Below are 16904 nucleotides of genomic sequence, written 5' to 3'. Positions count from 1 at the left end.
AGTTTGGGGCATTATACTTTAAGGGAGACATAGACTGCCATTTATTCAGAATTGACCAGGATGTTGAGGAGATTTAAAACCATGTTTTGTGAAAGTTTGATGAAAGAATTGGAGAAATAGAATTGCTTATAATCAAGTTGGGAAAACTGTATTTACCAATCCCCTCAACCCTTTTCCACATAATATGATGACATTCAGAGTAAAATAATCTGCCAGCCTCTATTTCTATCAAAGTGAATGTCATACTATTGCCCAGAGCCACACACATGGCTCTAGTACATTTACGAGACTGTCGCACGCCCCCAGTGGCTACGAGTAGTGGCCAGGCTCCTCCAGTTTATTATTCACCAAATACCAATGCCAGTGGCTGGCTCAAGTCTTGTTTACATGAAACAATGCTAAAGCTACCACTGTGTACTAGAGAAGGCCCTTCACATTTGTTTCTGGTCAAATCCAAATGTGAATGGTCTTTATTTTATTTATTTACCAAAGAATAAATTATAGCTTTTCACACTGAGAATAAACTCTTTCCATCTGTAGCTTCTCAAAATTTCTGTTGTGCCCACATGGGGCTTTTGTGAGCCACAGATCGAGTCACATTTCTTTCTACTAACTGAAACAGCTGTAGAAAGTTAACCATCACAAACTTAAATATTTGTTATGGGTTCTCCAAATGGAAAATATGAACATGAAATTTTTTATTTTTCTTGAAAATATGATCTATCTGTAAAATGGCAGGACAACAATATAAAAATGATTTTGGTGCATGATAAATTCATAGTTCTGCACATCAATCTGGGGGAAGAGGGGAACTCTGGCCTGTTATCAAATTTAAATCATTACCAGACAAAATCATGCTAAAGCCCAAATACTATGGTTTGGAACTATCTGAATTCATTCCAAATTACCATTGGACAACATTAGATAGGTTTAGATTCATTGAGCTTATAGAAGAAATTAATTTTTGCTTGTACTGGTTCCATCTCTCCTAAGCTGCAATGAACATGTCGCACTTGTGTCTGCAACCCCGGTAAAGGTGTTCCACATGTCACATGGGCCACTTGCTGGCAAAGGGTCACTGAACTTCCATTCCAGCTCTAGTTGTAGATTTAACGTGTTCTTAGTGAATTGAAGAGAGTAGCAGAATAGAAAGAAAAGAAAACCTTTTTCATCAATGTCAAAAGAAATTTTATTCATATTCTTCCTCCCTTGCCCCTGAAGCATTTAAACTTACGGAGACCATTTTATACTCTAGTTCAAGGTGAACGTCAGTACATCTCTGGACACATCTTGTTTTATGTCCTGCTGGGTATGTCAGTTCAGGAAGGTAACGTTTATGCTAGTTCTAGTGAGGAAGATGAAGAGAAGGGTTTGTAACACCAACTGTAAGATGTAAATCTTTACAAAACTTTTCAGAATCATCTCTTTCAATGAAAACTATTCACAGACTTGTTCTTTCTCACTCTTTTACTGCCCCTTCTCCTCTTCCCACCAACACCTTTTAAGAGGAATCCATTCGGTTGACATACTGTAGGAATACACCTTTTTAATCATGATACATTCAGAAGTTCTTCATTTGCAAATAGTATCTGGCATGTACTGAGCACTTAGGCCACAACAGAATATAACTGACATATTGAAAACTCTTAAAAAATGTGCATTCTCCCTCAGAATCATCTTCTTCTACTTTGCAAATGTACCTTTACATTACCAAAAATTTAGGAATATACATTTTTTCTTATGAAGAGATATGTAAATACATGTTTTTTGCTTACTGTGTTTTTATTCTGTTTACTATTTACTATGTACTTGCTGTGTTTATTGTGCACTGCTTCCTGTACATTTCACAGAAGTTTCAATTTCCAGTAAGCCTTTATACTGATGTGTAATATAAGCGAAATAGGACAAAGCTTCCCCAGTTTTGAGGTTTCTTTTCCCTTGTTTTCTTCCTCACAATGGCATCTTCACTTTAATTTCATTTCCTCGTTTGCTCCCATTTTTTCCTCCCTGCAGTGGCCCAGGGCTTGCCAGAGGCAGGACATGTTCCCAGCTCCCCTTCCAGATGGATGTGGGCACGTGGAAGTCATATACTCTGGCCAGTAGACGACAAGCAGACATGTTTGATGGCAATGCCAGGAAATATTCTTGAGAGACAAACATAGTCTTCATCTTCTTTCCTTTGCTTTCATTTTGCTGCCGTGAAGCATGGATACAGGCCACCTTGGACTGTAAAAATGAGGGTACTCCCAAGAGTGTACAGCTCACATTGTAGTTTCTAAGAACGGTGCCCTTGGAGTTGGGTAATGTAGCAGCCCTAGGAGCAGGCTCCCTGAGGACTTTGTGGGGCAGTCATTATGCCATCCCCCTTACCCTGAGAATTCATGTACACGAGAAACAGAATTCTTGTTATGGCCACTGTGGATTTTGATCTTAGTTTCAATTGTAGTTGAATCTAATACTGCTTTATACACTCTTTATCTGAAATAAGTTTTGTGTCTAGTTGAAAATGAGTATGCAAACATAAGGTGACAGAAAACAATTACCGGGTTATGTGACAACATGTGCAAATATAAGCAGCTATTGAATTTTCTACACCTTAGAAAATACACTACACACAAGGTGAGATTTCATACCAAATGACCTAAAGGCAAAAACTAAAATATTTTGGTGATGGAATGCAGATGAAAAGACTATGATAAAAGAAAAGAATTGGACAATAATGAGACATGAAATGGGTGACACATGAGAAACTGAAATACAGATACCAGAAGGGTTACTGAGGAAATGTGTAGAACTGGTATTTTGCATGGTAGGATCGTGAGTTGATTTTTGACTTATATTTCAAGAATTATTAATATGAATATGTCTTCTCATTATATAAGTTAAAATCACCAGCTTATAGATGGTAGTGATTTTGCTTAATGTTATTTTATAATTTTCCAAAGTAGCCTTTATTATTTGTATAGGAAGAAAAAATTCATGAATACCTTTAAAATAAGTCATCATCTTCTTTAGCAAAATTTCAGACTCATTTAGATCATGAAACTTTAAACCATTTACTTTGAGTCTTCAAAGAGATTTAATTTCAAGAGATTATATGATACCCTGATAATTTCCCATAGTAGTTCATGGCTGCATTTAAAAATTTTCATTGGTGGGAAAGTCTTCCATACACTCAAGTTAAATCATGTGGTTAAGGCCTGTTTTTCTTGACTGTTCCTTAATATAGATGCTGTGTCATGTCCCATGCAAATGAGAAAAGTTATCATTTTAGAAGGAAATTCAGTGTCATGACAGTAAAATAGCATCTTCACAGTATAGAGCTTTACTCATTAAAGTACACTACAATATGTGTATTTCATTTAATTTTCACAACAATCTGTGACAAAGGTATTCTTATTATCCTGAGTAATTGTTTAATAATACTATTATTTTAAATAATAGCTTAATATTCTAAGTAGTATCTTATTAGTTTTCTTATTATCCTAAGAAATAGCTTATGTGGCTTATATGCTGAAACGCTGAATTTAGAACTCAACCCAGCTCTTATAATGTCAAATTCAGGGAGCTCTGGGTGTGAATCTTAGTTTTTATGATGTGTGAAACCTAATTTCTGTAATTTTAGGAGCTGTTCTTATGAAAACTAATGCAACATTAAAAATAAAAAATTAGATGCAGAAGTTTAGAATAAGGAAAGACCTAACAAAAAGTAAAATTTTTTATAAAGCTAACAAATATAGCAAATGTTTCAAAAACCACATAAAAATGTAGTATTTTTATTAATTACCTGACACATCTCTATAATACTTCTTATTCTCAATGTTTTTATAGGAAATATTCTTCATGTTCTTTGCTTCTTCATGTGGCAATGGTTTTGTAATTTCTTTACATAGAACAATAATCTATCTTCTGAAAGAGTTGATGGAAATTTCTTTTTTTTATTATTTATGGGTCTGAAAACTTTCAGCTTCACAAGTCATTTTAGTAATGTCAAGTAAATTTTTAGGTCTACTTTCAAGTTTGGGAAAACTGTCAACTTTCTTTCATGTAAAAGTTATACAATTTTATGGTATTTCAAGATTACTTATGCAGTAAGTAATCTTAAATATTCTTTTCATTCACCAATTTTTTTCTATTACATCTTTGTTGTAAAGGCTTATGGCTAGTTTTGTGTTATTTTTATTCATGTCAGTATTTTGTGTCAAGTCAACAAAAATTTTAAGCCTTTACCAATGTGTTTATAAGATTTACTCTTTCACAGTAACTGGATTTTCAAAGAATCTAAGAGTCTATTCATTACTTCTTTCCAAAATCTGTCTCTTCCTTTTAATGAATTATCGCTTTCAGCATGGTCATGGGCTACTTTTTTGCCATAATTTCATTCTTAGTGTTGGAATATCCCATTGCTTTCACTGCTCGTTTTATAATTTTGATTCATATTCTACTAGTATTTGATAAGAATTTTCTTAGTGGTTTTCATAACTAAATTTAAGGATGACTAAACTAGTTATCCTTCATTTGTGCCCAAATCAGGAGACTCAAGCTCCATAATAATGTAACCAAACACTGATCATGCATGCATTACTTGATCCATGAGTATGTGAGGAATTTTGTTGTTGAACACTTGTTTCTTCTCATTGGCTTGTTGCATCCGTAGCAATTTTGTATGCATTTTCATTTGGAACCTTCAGACTTCATCAGGCCATGATGAGTCAGATACATTTAGACATGATCCAATATACTGGTATGCAGAAAGCGGGTAATTTCACTTAAAAATGTATCAGTTGAAGCAGTACTGCTGGGCTTGTGTTTTAAACACAGGATTTCTGATAAAATTCTAATGTAATTTCTTTAAAGAAATAAGTATTTGTTGCATTTATAGCTTATATGCTGCATTACTGAGCGTATTCCTTTCCTAGTAAAGGAGAATTTACATTTTGTTTAGGCACTAATGAGAAGCAAATCCTTCACTTACAACTTTACATCTTTGGTGAACAGAAAAGTATCCAAAGGATAGCTCTCTGGCTCCAGTTATTTCTTTCTTTCTTTCTTTCTTTTCTTTTCTTTTTCTTCCTGTTCATATCATGGTGCCACCTAGGGCCCTGTCAATGGCTGGTAGGAGGACTTTGGGGAGTATTCTATGACTAGCAATAACTTTACACAGAAATCACTAAAAATCCCCAAACTGTACTCCAGTAAATCTAAATTAAATTGTTTCTCCAGATAATTTCTCCTTAGCTGGATCTCAGAAATATCCTTGGTTACTTTATTGTCATCCAAAATGAAGAGATGGAAATATTTCCCTCTAGAAAAAAATTTCCCTGTAGAGGGAAAGTTTGAGTGAAGGAGACAGTTTTCTTAACAGAATTCAGCTAAAATATTTAACTTCAGGATATTTTATAAAACCATATAACTTGCTGGGTCCTGGAAGGGGCTGATACAAATCAGGGAGACTAAAATTTTGATAGCTTTGCAGCAAAACTGCCTCTATGCTGTGCTACCATTTTAAAGATGTAGATTTTGTATCTGAAGTTGAAATATTTGATCTCTGATTTTGGATAAAAGTAACATCAGACTTATGACTTAGGTTATTTTAAAATCCAGATTTCATCTGTAATTTGTCAGCTGGGTAGTTGTTCTTATGGGTCTTATTTATATGTACTGTTCTGTTTTATTGTATCATGCTCTACATGGCACCCACAATTTGTTATACATTGGAATGATTTGCTGGTTGTTTATACCTTCCAATAGTTAATGGCCATGCTATGCTACTTTAATTTAAAGTTTTAGTAACTTCCTCCTGCTCACCTTATGCAAAGAAGAAGCCTTACGGTTATTTGTTTTACTGCTCTTCTCTTTTCAATTCTTCGGAGGTTGGATTATTTTGCAGTAGGCAAGCAAAAATGTTGGTGGATAGCCTGCCTGTAGTACAGATTTCTATTGGTGGGTCTGTAGTACTGAAACCACTATATTTTGTATTACTGTTCATTAAGTTGAATGTGTAATGCTGCAAATTCATACATTCTCTCATTATATTCTTGTTTTCCTTTGTCTAAAAAAAGCCTTATTTTTTTTAGCTAAATTACAAAAGAACTAATATTTCATTCCTGATATATGTCCTGCTTCTTTGCTTATTGGAGATACAGCTGTATTTCATTTCTTAGATAGTACAGCATATGAATAAATGCATATTTTCTTGATTGAACTTTTCATCTCAATATTTATTGCAAGCTGTGCTTGTACTGCTAGGTTAAAAATTCTCCACATCAGCCTGGTACCATGACCCCAAATTTTGCACATATTTTATGCTGGAAATAAAAACCCATGGTTTTCCTGGGGATAGTTTATAATACTTGGTGATGATATATGATAAAGGCTGGGTGTTTATATTACCTGTGTCAGGATTCCCTTAGGTCTATAATTAACATGTTCGCCAAACACTAGAATTTCCTGATGAATGTATTCAGCCTTTTAACTAAGTGACCCAAAGATATGTTGTATTTTAATCTCCACCTGACTGCTACATTCACTTTTTCCAAACATTTTATTTGGCATTTATCACATTCACTGCCTTCCCATTCTTTTCATCCTTCTTGTTTTATTGATGAATAATGAGACTGTTAACACTGCTTATCTTGACTTGGGAAAATGAAGAGTGACTTGCCTAAGAGCCTCTAGCTTGAATCAACTGGATGATTTCTGTGTGTTTGCTTCCAGTTTTAAACTATGATTGCTTACACCTAACAGTAGCTATAAAATATACATTTATGGGCAAGACTCTAATCTCACAGTCAACGAAAGTAATCTTATTCTGTGATATGACTATAAATGAAACCACACTTTACAATGGCTAGTCTGATGCCCATGTAAAACCAAAGGATTTAAGACATGAGAAAATTAAGAAGAGACAACTCAATAGGTATCTTATCTCTGTTAGCCAATTTTTTTTCCGGCTCATTCATTGCTATGGTGAATATTCTTAAAGTACATTCATTCTTATAATTTTAATAGGTTAGCCACCTTAAAAGAATTTTTTTTTTCCTAGAGAAATGGACTATAGGACTATTATGGGGGCTCAAAAACCAAACTCATACTGATATGATACACTGTACATATATATATATATATATATATAGACAGGTATATAGATAGATGTGCATAGATATATAGATAAATATATCTGTATCAGAATAGCATACATTATTATAAAATAATTTTATATGAAATATGCAGCCAGTACTGGTTCTTTAATTTGGAGCAAGCACTGTTAGTATCTCTTAATATTCATATATGCATCGATATATAAAATATACACAGATGTCTACATCATATGATTGATCAATATATAAATATCCTTCCCTCATCAGCAAAAAACAAACTTTTACAATATATTTGGCTGACCAACCTTCAGCTCTGGCAACTTCAGCACTTTCATTTTTCAAGTTGAGCACATTCCTGAAATTGCTGAATTCATCTGTTACAGGAAAAAGAGATTGTTCTTGTATCTTATCTTTTAAATCTTCATGCTGCATTGGTCCTTCCTGAATATGATTCCAACTGAGAAACACATTTTTAACTTTTATCTGCTATTTACAAATTCAAGGCTCTGTCAGTCTGCTTAGTCACACTGGGCTGATGTTTAGTTATCATCAAAGATTTTATTGAAGAAGATTAAGCCACACATTCTTCTATTTTCCTTTATTGTTTACAGCACTGTTCACAGTAAAAAGTACTAATTTGAAATGAGAAACTAATTTTTCTGAATCAACTTCCTTGCGAATTTAAAATTATATATCTTTAACTCTGCAAATAGTTCATGTGGCTCTTGTTGTTTTAACATCTTATTTTTATTTCCTTTCTGAGATACAATAAAAACAAATACCATTTGTATTGGAAAAGGGTGTAATATGTGTGGGGAGAAAACTGGTCCTCTTCCATTGATAAAAACTTTATTATCCCGGGAAGCTCTGGTCCTGGCCTATAAGATTATTTGTATTTGTACTTACATGAATATATCTATAAGTGCTTGAGTTCCTCTTCAAAATGCAAATTCTAAAAATACTTTGTTCTTGCTTTTAGGTCCATTAAAAACATGTTTTGAGTTTAAAACAATAGAAATATCATTTCATAACATTTTCATGATTCCTTTAGAAAACTTCCATTCTGATTCGTCCTTTTGCAAACCTACAGAGAAATTCTGGTACTAGTGTTGAGGCAATTTGAAATGCCATTGATCACCTGAATCCCTAAAACTGCTAAGTTTGAAATTTTTCGTATGCACCTCTGATTATCTTGATCAATGTTATAAACTGAGCTTAGGCTGATATTAGGGTACTGTATGGTGAAAGCATGTGCAATCAGAAAGCTGGATGGGAGCCTTGGCTCTATTATTTAACTTAAGGGAGGAATGTTTGGCCCACTGAACTTCAGTTTTCTCACTTCAAAAATAGATATAATAGTTTCTAATTCATAGGACCATTGAAAGAATGAAATAATAGATGTATATTATCTTAATACATAATTGTGTATTTTCATATAGTAACGTATTTAGAGCAACATCATTATTATGGCCAGTAACTAGGTAATAACCCCTTCTGGCTCCTTTCTCATATGTCTAGGAAGAGTGACCATAAGTAATCATGTGAGCAAATATCCAACTGGATTGTGCCGAAGGGACTGAGAACCCAGTGAGGAGATATGATTATTATATTCAAAGGAGCACCTCACATAGATTCATGCTCACAGCTGGTGAAGGAACAGTACTGATAGATGCTGAAGTTTAGGCTTTCGTTTTAAGGATTAAACTGGGAAGGTCGGGGAATGCACATTCAAGATAAGAAAAAAACATTCCTGCTGGAGCGGTCATAAGGATCACAAATCTGTTTCTATTTTATCAATTCATGTTGAAAATTTTTATTAGTACTAATAGTTTCATAAAAACTGTTCAAAATATTTCAGAGACCAAGTACAGCTGTTTGACTTGCCATAGATATTGATCATAAATATGCTTGATAGTTGCTGATATAAAGCAGCAGTACTGTACTGAGCTTAAACAGCACTCTTCAGTATTTCAAACCTATAAATCTTTCTTGGGAGTCATGTTATAGAACATCGCATGAAATCAAACACTAACAAGTTTTAAAAGTAATGAACTTAAAGGGTAAGTGGGTTACCTTTATTGCCTTTCCAGTCTCTCAACCTAGAGCTTAGGTGATAATTTAAAATACAAAGAGATACTCTGGCAGAGTCTTTGAAATCAATTTGTAATTTCAGTACGGTATTATACAATTAACCCTAAAAGGCAGACTAACCTCTTGAATGACTTGAAATATTTTCACTTCCAAAAAAATAAGAAGAAAAAAGGAATAGAGAGAAACATAACAAAGGAAAAAAAAAGAAAAACGCAACAAAGACAGGAAAAGAATGTCTTTATTATTTGCATATAATATGTATGGGATAATGATATATTTCAGTGGATGTTATTATTCAGCTGAGGTGAAATATATGGATTGATATATGGAAACTTTCGTAAGCTATGTCTGTAATAGGAACAAAATGTTTTTAAACTGTCAAGTAATTCTATCATACAATAATTTAAACCAATTTATGAATTTGCAAAACTCTATTAACATTTACCGCTTGCTTTTGATGTCCTTTCTAGATGTTTATTAACTATCAGATAATTTCAAAAGGGGCATTAACTCTATTGATTCTTTGACAGGGATGGTATTTATATTTTCTTCCCACAGTACAGTATGATATCTTTAGAACTTGTTAGCCATTTCTTGGGTAACATTAATGGTTGATATTTATCTAAAGAAGGTATCCCATAAGATAAATAAGCAAAATTATTTTACAAAAAAAATTTTGACAGGTATTCACTTAAATCAATAATGATATTATTAAGCAAACTTTCTGAACGTTGTCTTTGGAGCTACAAGAACTATAAATATGGACAACAATGAACCTTATCTAATAGAGGGATGTGTATATATATATACACACACACACACACACAACTGGCTAAAGACAACTCCCATCTCCTGGATGTTTGTAGATACAGGGTAATTTGTGATATTTAGGCAGGGAAAGCTTAGTGTTTTTTGTTTGTCATATTTTAGCATGACTCAAACAGAAATCCCCATGCATACCAGAATATTTTTCGAAAAGCTTTAATGTGATAAGTGGCAAGAGAAAAGCACAAAGCTGTTGAAGTTCAGAGAATCCAAAGTCACATCATGTTCAGTAGAGAGACTCAGAAATTCTTCATGAGCCAGATTCTGAGCTCCAGACTTCTGTATCTCACCTACCTGATATTTTCAATTCGATGTTGATTAGGAATCTCTAATTTATGCATAAAATGGAAGTCTTGGAGTTTTCTCATATATAATTAGCTTTCCAAATCATGATAAATGGTTCCAGCATCTTCCTAATTGTTCAAGTCCCAAACTTAGGAGATGTCTTTTTATTCCGCCTTTCTCCCAACCCTCTGCTCCTGCATCATCCTTCAAGTCCCTGACCCAGTCTCTGCAGTTCTCTTCATCCCTGCGACCATGCCATCCATATCAGTTTCATCTCATTTCCAGAGTTTCATCAGCCATTCTCCTGCTTAAGACCTTTCAGTGGCTTTCCTCTTAGAAGGCCCTCACCTGGACTGTTTGCACAGAGTCTTTTGTTCCCCTTCAGATTTTAGCTAAGACACCATCAGACCAGAGAAATTTCTTCCCCGGTTACTCTCTTTTACCCTCTTGTATTTCTGTTTATGGCATTGTCTGAAATCTGTGTTTATCTTGTATAATTTATCTAGTCTTTGACACTAGACTATAAGCTCCATTGAAGAGGAAGAGCTTGCCTGTATTTTTTCCATTGTATATCTAGTTTCTACCAAGTGTTGGGCACATGAGAGGTGCTCAGTAAAAAATTATTGAATGATAAAATACACATACATGTGTTTGGGGTTATGGTACTTGTTGGGGAAAAACAGCAACAGGTGATGTCATGCACATATGTAAAGAGAAATTTAGAATTACCCAATTTACTTTTACTACAATTACAGTTCATGAAGTAGAGTAATACAAAGCAGGAGTAGTTAAGTCAGGGACAGCTTGTTGAGTCTTAAATGCAAGGAAAGTAGCTTGTACTTCATTCGGGCATCAGTTCAGAGACTGCAGATCTCTTCAGCTCATGAAATTTATGAAGAGATAGTTGGCCTTAATGAGAAAACTTTTTACCCTCTGAGGAGCCAGAGCATCAGTATTTAAATCCCAGAGCTGCTGCTTCCAGGCCGTATGGCCTTGAAAGAATGGTTATCTTTCTGCACATCATAATTTTCTTATATAAAATGGGAAAATTTTCAATATCTTAAGATTTTATGAAGTTTAAATAAATCGATATGTATAAAGTGTTTAATGTTAAACCTTATTTATATTTAACAACATCTAGTCTTATTTCACATTTAGCCACAGGCAAAAGTTCATACATTTTGCTTATACTCATAAAATATCCAAATGTACAAAATGGGAAGGTAGGGAAAAAAAATTCACCCTGCCAGGTTTGCTGTCTTCCAGTTTTAGGACTCTCTCAGGAGGATATAATCTTTTGGGTAAGCTTTGTTATTGTCATTTTGATATGACCAGTTTTTCAGTGTTTTACCTTTTTCCTATCCACTGCCCATCCTAAAGGGGGTTGCAGGTCTGGTAACTCTAATAGGAGAGAAGGAAAGGAGGGTGGCGGGCAGGAAGAGTCTTGAACCGACCGGGTCAATGAGGAGTCCTTGAATTAAAGATGCCCATCAGAAGTTCTGAATTTCACAGGAATAGGCCTATTTTGGCGTCCCCTCACCCCGCCGTCCTCAGGCAGTGGGTAGGGGTAGCCGGTGGGAGCGGGGCCTGCACACAAACGTGATAGTGGGTCAGGAGGCAGGCTCAGCAGCAGAGGCTGTCCATGTAGCAGGAGATAGGCGTTCAGAATGATGCACTTTCACTACTGCCGCTCAGGCTGTCTACCTATCTCTGATTCTTCCCCTCATCACTATAGTCTAATTACCTCTCCTGAGTGCCGCAGAAGGTGGGCTAGGGCTTGAGGATGAGTACAAAACTTTGTTCTATGCCAGAATGGGAGGTGAGAGTGAAACGGGGCTTTGCCTCCCCCTAAGCTGCACCAAATCTTAGTGACTTAGGTGGCAGCAAGGCTTTCGAGAAGACCCCGAACTCTGTTGCTTTTGGGCACGGCATGGCACATGAGGTGTGCAGACCACAGGTGGGAGGACGGTGCCTGCACTGGGAGGGCTGGGGGAGCACTGCTGCCTATCACAGCAGAGCAGGCAGTAATTCATATGAATGGCTGAGATTTGTTCCTACTCAGGGACCAGGAGGGTCCTGGGTAAGGTAGATGCAGAAGAGAGGTCCCTTCTTGGTGTTTTAGCATAGAATTGATGGCATTATGTGGATGATCTCAAGTCTTTTGCCTATGCCAATTAACTTTTGAGTCACATATATTTTGATCGTTCTGTTTCTAATTTATTATTAATTCTGTAATGAGATTGATTGCCCTCAATTTGTTTTCTTGATATTAAATACTCCTTTTTAGCCTATTCTGGATATTGATACTGCATCTCTGATATTTAATTTAATTCATGTTCTTACTGTGTATTTATAGTATGAAATCTTAGTCCGTTTGAGCTGCTACAACAAAATTACCATTGTCTGGGTGGCTTATAAATATTAGAAATGGATTTCTCACAGTTCTGGAGTCTGGGAAGCTCAAGAACAAAGTCCCAGCAGACTGAGCAGATGGTGAGAGCACACTTCCTGGTTCATAGACTATTACCTTCTTGCTGTGTCCTCGCATGGTGGAAGGTCACAGGGAAATTTCAGGGGTTTCTTTTATAAGGGTACTAATCTAATGCATGAAAGCTCTGTCCTCATGACCTGATCACCTCTTAAAGACCCTACCTCCAAACACCATCACACTGGGAATTAAATTTTAACATGTGAATTTTGATTGGGGTGGAGGTGTCACAAACATTCAATCTGTAGCAATGAAGAAATTGTGAGGAATAATTTTCTGCTCACTGATTTATATTTTCTTCTAGATTGTGTTCATTATATTTTAATGATGTGATATTTTCCTAGTACTGAGGAGAAGTGGAAAAGGTTGCTAGAGGGAAAGTGAAAATTAAACAGTAGGGCAGACCCTCTCTGATGGAAATGAAGCCTGTGGAGTTTTATACTTGATTAAATAAATGCTGTGAGACCCAGGACTATCTTCAATGGAAATAAAACACATCTATGGGAAGAAGGGTCAGGACCATTGCTCATTTTTCAACAACCTTTTCCACTTCTTATCAGTCAAAAGAAGAAAAAATAAGGAAACTCACATTTTGAGAGTCCATATTTAAGATACAAGTATCTCCAACTTTTCAAAAGTTTGCACATGCCACTTAGCTTTTACAAAAGACCTACATTAGAAGCTGCTTTTGGTAACTGAAAGAAGACTGAGGAGGATTTTCATATTTACAAAAAAAGGCAAATAGCAAATATAGTGTTCAGAGTTTGTTTTGCAGTGAGCCAATGTAACAGATGCAGAGTGCACCCTGCGCAAGGGAAGGTGGCTCCGCCAAGCTCGTTCCAGGGAACTACACTCAGTATCTCAACATCAAGTGTTGAGCTTTGAACTGTATCTATAGCATCTGTGCTGTGTCTCAATTTATTTGTGCATCTGTAACAAGATCTCTCTGAAGGTATCAGAAAAGCCTAAGAGATTATTTTTTGAAAGCTCAAAAATTTTTCCATATAAATAATGTAATTGCTGCTTCTCCATTTCACTTAATGAAGGTTTCATAGGAATGCTCTACTTTCAGATAGATGGGGAAACCTGTATTAATAAAGCCTTAGAATTTGTTGACTCATCAGCAGGGTTCTTGAGGATTAGAAATTGATGTGTGTTTTATACATTGTGTATTCTAGAATTTTCTATATTCTCACATGGTCATCAAATGTTGAAACATTAAATTATTCCATTTTTAAAAATATATTGCAACTGAAAGTTTTTAGCCTATCTTATCATTTGTATTTTTTTAAACTACTTAAATATTTGAGGAGTTAAATTCTTCAGTTTATTGTCAATCATCCAGTAAAAGAAAATTAAATAATTAACATCTATAAAGAGATTAAATTATTTATGTATGTGTATGTGTATGTATATATATATAATGTGCATATATAATGACACTGAATATTTAGAAAAATTCTAATAGCATCTTGTAAAAAAGAATAAAATTATTAAATGACTTTGGTAAATAAAAAGAGTACAATAAGTATCCTCTATAGTATCAAGAATTAACTAAAATGAAATTATAAAAATACCATGCATATTACTGACAAAACCTTTAAGTTTTTTAAACCAGAAAACTATGAATAAAGGTAAAAAATATTTTAAAGTAATAACATGACAACTGAGTAAATGAAAGGACATATTATTTTTTGAATGAAAGACAGTATCATGAACAATTATCACTCCCATAATTAACATATACATAAAATGCAATTGAATTAGAATCCCAATGGCTATTTTGTTCAGCATTGGCTAAAATAGCATTCAATTTACAGAGAAGATTAGAATACATGAGATCAGCTAAAAGCTATTTTTAAACTGATAGGGAACTTACTCTAAAGATATTAAAATATAGAGCTACTATGATCATACAATAGGGTATTGGTATAGAATAAAGAAATAGATCAGTAGAACAAAAAAGAGTTCAGGTATGAGAAACTTGAATTATGAGAAATTATATAGAGAAACTTGAATTATGAGAAATACACTTTTTCAATTTGATGAAAAATGTATGGCTTATGTAATTAATAGTATAAATGTAACTGGTTCTCTTTCTGGAAGAAAACAAAATGGAGACTGCCTCATATGATGCACAAAAATAAATTCCCAATAGAATAACATATTAATAAAAAATATAAAAAGTAAAGTGAGAATTTGTATTATCTAGTTGTTTTTAACCAAGCCAGATAGTCTAGAAATTATAAAGAAAATATTTACATCTATCCTATAAATTTGTGGAAAAAATATAATCTCAAAAGATATTCTCAAATCAGAAAAAAAGATTATCTCAAAAGATAGATTAAAAATTAACTCTAATGCATATAATGGAAAACCGTAATATCTAGATTTACATAAGCTTCTACAACTTGAAAGTAAACATATTCCATGACCCTATTGTAAAATGGACAAAAAATAATTGTAAGTAGATGGCTAACATATATATGAAAATATGCTTAATTTAAGAGAAACTTATTTTGAATTATTCTGATGCAATTTCTTATGATACCATAATTCCCAGCACTGCCCATGAAATATCTATGAACTAGGGTCACTATTTTCTCTTAATACTTTGATATTTTAATGGAGAAAAAAATCCAGATGTTGGCATTCAATTTTTTTGTTTCTGTTTTTACAAATTCTCCATATGATTGATTGGCTTTTGTTAAACATTTGGGAACACTGTGAATACATTTCTAATGATGTTCCACATATATGTCAAACAATCATATCCTGGGTGAACAGTCTTTCGTGGTGAAACCATTTTTCTTTTATTTCATTGTACTATGTTATTTTATTCCTTATGATATTTTACTTGCCTATTCTAACTCTTTCTCATAGGTTTTACTTCACCTTTTTACCTAATTAATGGAGGAATCTTAGGAAATAATTCAAGACTATGGAAGAGGGAAAAAGATGCATAATGCAGGCAGCTTGTTCTCTGGGTCTGTTGCAGCATGATTCGACCTGAAGAAGTGCCCTCAGCACCTTTGTACTGCTAAGCCACAGTCTGAGAAAAGGCTTGTATGAGGGTTTTCTGTTTGTACCCCCAAAATCTTCCAGCAAACCCTTGATTTACTGACAAGAGAAATGTAGCACTGAGCCTGTTTGAGAATTCAAGATATCCTGTATCAGCTCAGCAATATTCTCTACTGGCAATTTCTAAATATATTTTTCTTTTTTCTCTTAGCAATTCATTTTTATCAATATAATCATTAAAAAAACAGTAGGCATTTTGAAATTGTTTTTCATGGTTTATGATAAATTATTTTAAGTACATAAAAATCTTTTTATGCCAGTGTATTATTAAAGATTTTATTGTAGAATGTTTTCATTCAGTCCTTAATAGTGTTTATAATATAAAACATGTTTTCATATCACAAAAAATGTCATATTCACTTTAAATAAATTACATCAGGAAAATAAGATTGCTAACCACTAATTTTGAAAATAACCTAATATTTCATATTTGTTTTGGGAAAATTTTAAATATATTTTACATCCAACTTATTGAATCAAAAAAAGAAAAAAATTGCTTACATGAAAAATGTTATTTTTTTCTCTTTTTCTTTAACAAAATAAATAAACTATTTCCATAATATTTAGTTATGAAAGATTTTCCTTATTGAGGAGATAAAACATTTTAGGCTGTCATTTCATTTGAAAGCTTTTCTCCAAAAATATGACATTACTGACATATGCATGCTTTCTTTCTTGTAAGTGGGAAACCAAATGGGAAGTAATTGTCACAATATTTTTAAACAGGAGATTTATTTTATAATATAAAAAAGGCAGCTTCATGTACAATATAAAATTGTTGATCATGGGGAATTAGTGATGATCATCCTGAAGGAAATTTTCCCAGTCATCACTGAGTCTCTGCAGCAGAGACAGTAACGTCCATGATTTTCCATTGGCTCCCCTACATTTCTTAGCCTCCTGGCAGTGAGGCAAGGCAAATGACTAATTTTTTCCAACTCCAATCAGCATTTTGCGAGGAGAAATATCACATGTTATTTTGGGCCAAAGCTGTGAAAAGTACATGTTTAATTCTCCAGTGTTTTCCCTTCCCT

Source organism: Manis pentadactyla, chromosome 5 (assembly GCF_030020395.1).
Source record: "Manis pentadactyla isolate mManPen7 chromosome 5, mManPen7.hap1, whole genome shotgun sequence".
Classification (NCBI taxonomy): domain Eukaryota; kingdom Metazoa; phylum Chordata; class Mammalia; order Pholidota; family Manidae; genus Manis; species Manis pentadactyla.
This window is presented reverse-complemented; position numbering follows the sequence as displayed.